This window comes from Prunus dulcis, chromosome 3, assembly GCF_902201215.1.
Source record: "Prunus dulcis chromosome 3, ALMONDv2, whole genome shotgun sequence".
Taxonomy (NCBI): domain Eukaryota; kingdom Viridiplantae; phylum Streptophyta; class Magnoliopsida; order Rosales; family Rosaceae; genus Prunus; species Prunus dulcis.
Genome location: NC_047652.1, coordinates 14,778,836 through 14,784,546, shown reverse-complemented (window position 1 = coordinate 14,784,546; position 5,711 = coordinate 14,778,836).

Here is a 5,711-nt window from a genome sequence, read left to right as displayed (position 1 = left end):
ACATATTAATCAATCTCATCATCAAAGCATAAAAAGATTATGAAATAGAATCACATACTTTCAATTTTGAGAGCAAATTTTAAAGCTAATTGAATTTGGGGTTTGCTGCTGCCACTTCATGAGGAGAACATTGGTGCCGGAGGATGATTCACGTGGAGAGGCCTTCAGATTGAGTGAAAGTTGAGTAGAATTAGGGGTTGGGATTGGGGTTGGGGATTTAGGGTTTGAATGAGAGGAATGAGTGAAAAACCTATTCCCCAATCTGGTTTATCGATCTACTGTGCTGCTGTGAGGTTTTTTTTGTTTTGTTTTTTTTCACTTGAGCCAAAACGATGTCTTTTTGGCCAGCTTCTAAATTTTTTTTATAAAAGGCTCAGTTAAATGGAACGACGTCGTTTTGACATCATGAACAAAAAAACAAAAACAAAAACAAACCACTTAAGTGGAACGACGTCGTTTTGACATCAGGAAGAAAAAAAAAAGAAAAAAAAAAAGGAAGCTCTAGCCTTGCGCGCGCGCTGCACAACTCTTGGTTATGGCTGCTCCCTCTTTGGGGCATTTCATCAAACACATTCTAGGCATTTGCACGGGTCAAGTTCTTCAGCTCCTATAGAGGATTCCAAGCTTGCAGGGGTCAATTGACCTCTCTTGCCCTTATGTGGATCCGCCACTACTCCTATCCCCAACTCCGAGTCATCGCACCCACTTTGCATGAGCCTCGTGTTGATGATTTGGCTCAACTTAAAGATTCCAAAAGACCCTACCCAAAAAAAAAATATATATCCCAAAAGCCTATCTAGACAAAATCCAAAGTATCAAGATCCCCAACTCCTAATCATCGCACCCACTTTACAAGAGCCTCATTTTATTTTCTCTTTTTAAAATAAAATTACCAATTTACCTCTAATATTGATGGAATATTGGATGGAATTCAAAAATTTGACAGCAAGTCTCAAATTTGCCATTTTTATATAGTTCAAATTGGCCAAAAAAACTGCATTTAATGCTTTCTAAGGTGCCAAAAGGGGGCGGGAATTTCGAAGCTTTGCCAAGAGTGATATTCCCCCTATTATACGAAACCACTCTAAGACATTGTCGTTGATAGACTATGCAACCTGCACACAAAAACTCAAAGAATAATAAACGCACACACTACGAAGAGAAGTAAAGCAAACACATAAGACCACAAAAATTTATAGAGGTTCGGCCTCGCGCCTACCTCCTCTTGGTGATCCACTTGAGAAATTCACTAGAATGTAATAACAACTTTGGTTACAATCAAGAACCACCTTAGCTCTCACAAGAACCTAGCTTTCTTTTCTCTCAACCTTGCTCAAATCCTTTGATGCCCTTGTAAACACCCAATAATTCACCCTCTTCAACAATTCTCACGCTTGAACTTTCTCCTCTCTTACAATTAGCCTAGCCCTAAAAGTCATATTTATAATGCACATGACTTAGATTACAAATTAACTAGGAATAGGAAACCAAAATCCTATTAAATTAGAGAAGTCTGGAAGCTTCTTGAACTCTAGAAGATATTTTTATATTAAAAAGAAATTCACTTTTTTGAGCATTACCTATTATATTATTCATAGGTCAAGATGATATGAGTAGGAGAAGTAGGAAAGACATAATGAAGGAGAAGAAGACACTTCTTTTGTTATTTTTTTGGTTTTATTTTTTGTTAACTTTTGTTAATTTTAGTTATCAAAACATTAATTTAGGGTAAGGATAGAATAGAAAAGAGAGAAAAAAAAATTGATTAAAAAGTATTAAACAGCAAAAGAAAGTGTAAGTGGAAAAAAGGGAAGTGGAAAGATCAGCTCCCTAAATTAATATATTATGCAAAAAAACCAAAATAAAATGATAACATATTGATTTTTAAACTAGGTTTTTTTCTGAACTCTTAGATTATATCCTGGGTTACCACAACTCCCTTAGAACATAGGGTCCAGAAAACGGGACTGTATATATTAGGTGGAACAATTAGGTGATCTTGGGATTTGTATATATATATATATATTTTTTTGTTACATTGGAGTTCAACAGGGTCGGAGCTGTATTGGGACCAGAGTAGTCCCAGGCCCACACTCAGTTTTTATTATATAAAAATAAAAAATAAAAAAAAGTAGTAGGCTATTATTGGATAATCCATATTAATTAACATATTTATTTTACAACATGGAGCCTTACCCAGCCAAACCTACATTTCCTCTAAGACTACGCCTTCTTTTGCAAACCCATTCCCAAAAGTTTTAAGAGGAATGCTATTCACAATCGCTCTAAAGCGATTCTCGCAATCGGTTGGCTTGCGTGCTCTCTCTCTCTCTCTCTCTCTCTCTCTCTCTCTCTCTCTCTTCTTCTTCTTCTTCTTCTTCTTCTTCTTCTTCTTCTTCTTTTTCTCAGTCTCCATATCTCTCTTTGTGTAAATTTGGTTAAATGCCAGATGCCAGATACTAGGGGTAGAGATTTGAGAGGGAAGGATTATAGAAACCACCAAAATTTCACAACCCCGAAAAGGTTCATAACCCCCAAATTTTTTGCCAATAGTGCGACTATAGCCAAAAATGGTAGAAGGAAACTGGGGGAGAGAAAGAAGGAAAAAGAGAGAGAGAGAGAGAGAGAGAGAGAGAGAGGAGAGAATAAGGGGGAAACTCGGAAGAAAAAGAGAACAGAGAGATAAGAGATAAGGAAATAAAGAGGAAGATTTGTTTTTAGTTGTTATCTGGGCTTAAGCCTCTTTGTTAATGTTGATGCTCAAAATGGCCCGGCCAATATTGAGTCCAACTTAGGGATTAGGTGCTAGGTCTTCAGCAGGGAAGAGGGCTGAAGCCCTTGGTGAAATGGATTGGTGAGAGACCTGCAGAAGGTAAAAAGAGGAGAAGCAACCGTTAAGCTTCGGACACCGGTGTGGTGCCGGCCGAAGGCTCTTCGATGCCTAAGTCAGTTACGGGTAGTAATTCTGGCAGAGTAACAGTAAAAGTAGGAGAATGGTTCTTGGTTTTACCTGGGTACTGTTCCCTATTTATAGGGAAGTGAAAGTGGGAGCTTTGCACAAAGCTCCAATGTGGGACTTTGTGCAAGCCGTTGTGGTGGCGACACGTGTCCTGGAGATTAGGTTTGGCATTTGAGAGCTTCGGCAGGTGTCTGGCACCTCGAAAGTGTGTCTTCCTTCGGCATGGGAGAAGGCATGGTTGCCTTGGTGCTAGTCGCTTTGTGGCTGGGTCTGCTCGACCTCGGAAGTGTGTCTTCCTTCGGCATGGGAGAAGGCATGGTTGCCTTGGTGCTAGTCGCTTTGTGGCTGGGACTGCTCGGTTCATTATGGTGTAAACAGTAGTCCCCCAAGTTCGCGGTCGAGAAGTAACTTCTGGGTTGGGAACTTGTGAGTTTTTGTAATTGTAACCGAGCATTCCAGCTTCATTGGGAGCCGCAGGGCCCTCCCTAGTCCCCCAAGTTGGCAAGCTAGGAGTTGCGTTAACACATGGTAGTTGGGTACCTGGGTACTTGGGCATGTTGCAGATAGGATGGGAGCTGGGTCCGTGGGGGAGCCAGACCTTCGAAGGAGCTGGGTCGAGTGAAAGTTTTGGACTCCCCACAATTTGTCCATGGCCTTTGCCGTTCGGCAAGGGTCTAGCCAAATATTTCTTCTCTTTTTTTTTGTTTTTTTTTTTTTGTGTGGAAATGGCCGGGCCATTTAGGAATTTTAGGACTACAAAGTTGTTTTCATGGCCCTTGCCGTTCGGCAAGGGTCCAGCTATTTTTTTTTTTTTGAGCTCGGGAGCTAGGCCTTCAAGGGGGCCGGGTCGTTTTGAAAATTTTCGACTCTCCAAAATTTCTCCATGGCCCTTGCCGTTCGGCAAGGGTCTAGCTTTATGTGTATTGTTTTTTGGTGTTGAATGAATTGGGAGCTAGGCCTTTTTGGATTGGGCCTTCGGTAGGAAGCTGGACCTGGGCCAAAGCTGGGCTTCTGCATGTAGGAAGGCTAGGGTTTCTTGAGTGGTATAAAAATGAGGTGATGAGCCAGTGCCGTTCGGCATGTTCTCATTCGGCAGGCTGGGAATACAAGGTTCCATTCGGCAAGAACACTTCGGCAAGCCGTGCACACTTGGAGGGATTTGGCTGCAGCCTACCGATCTGTAGGGGCAGTTGGGAGGAATTTGGTACCTTTGCAGATTTTGGCCAGTCCTTCGGCAGTGGGTTTCGGCAAGGGGAGCTGGCTGTGCAGCTTCGGCAGGGTGTAGGGCAGTGGTGAGTACGGCTACAGGTGGCTGAGCTTCGGCAAGGTAGCTGGAGGAGCTAGGCAGCCTTGGCAAGTAAAGCTTCGGGCAGACTTGGTCCTTCGGCAGTTTTGCTTCGGCAGCTGGTGACAAGCATGGCTTTGGCGCGGCAGCGAGGCGGATGGAGCAAGATTTGATTTGCTTGAGACCTTGCCGCTCGCCTAGTGTTTGGGAATTTTTTTTCTTCGGCAGGGCAAGGCAGCGGCCCTGAATCTAAATTTGTCTTCGGCAAGGTAGGGCGGCAACACCGTTTCTGATTTTGAGGATCCTTGCCGTTCGGCAAGGGTGATTGGCTAGGTCAGCAGCACCGTTTGTACTTCGCAAATTCGGGTGGCTGAGATAGGTGTTTGGCCAGGTCGTGTGCTTCGGCAGCTGGAGCAAGGCACGAAAATAGCGCCCAATTTGAGTTGGATGAGCCTTGCCGTTCGGCAAGGGTGATTGAGCACGGCTCCAGCAGTTGGTGATTGAGCACGGCAGTTGCTTCGAAGGGTGCTGGGCATTTGGCTTCGGCAGCTATGGCAAGGCAGCTCAAGGTGTATTTTCGAGTTCCTTCAATGTATTTTCGTGGGTTTTGCCGTTCGGCAAGGCCATTCAAATTCTGATGGTTCCGTATTTATTGTCTTAGGCAAGTATTTTTGATCCATGGGTATGTAGTGTCCGTGAGGTGAGCTCCCAATTTGTTGGCGCCCGGGCCTTGCCGTTCGGCAAGCCCATACATGATATGTGGTGAATTGGCTTGGGTTCTTGATTAAATTTGGGCCTAGCCTTGTAGTAGGATTGGGCTTTATGAAGTAGGCTAGGACACATGAAAATTTTGGGGCTCCACTTTGTTTTTGCACGGGCCTTGCCCCTAAATTTTCCCTCAATTTTTGTTTATTTTGAAAATTGAATTTCAAATGGTGTGTAGGTACAAGGGATTTAGGAGGGAAGATGAAAGGGTGCTAGGGTTTGCTCGTGAATCGAGGCGTGGTACCCTTAGTTGGCTATAAAAAGGAACTTGGGTGGTGAAGGCATCATACTTGGCTTTAGTTGAGAAAATTGTGATAAGTTGAAAGAGAGGAAAGGCGATTTCCGGCGAGAAGATTGTGGTGGTGCTTGTGGCGGAGGTGATTTCCGGCGAGAAGATTGTGGTGCTACGAACAAGGTTAGACCTTATTTCGCTAGAACTTTTGAATTGAAATGTCTTGTTTTGTATGAACACGTTGAAGGCTTGGGAAGAACACTTTGAATATGCATGAACATGAGCATGAACATGATGAACACTTTGAATATGTATGAACATGTAGAATTCTTGCCTGGCATGAAGATTTGTCAAATTTCTGTTGTTGTGGTTTGATCCTCTTTGCATGTGCATTAGTTTCTTTTTTTGTTTCTTGCATACTTGTAGATGTCTGAGAGTTCTGATAGGGAAAGTCTTGACCCCCCTGCCTT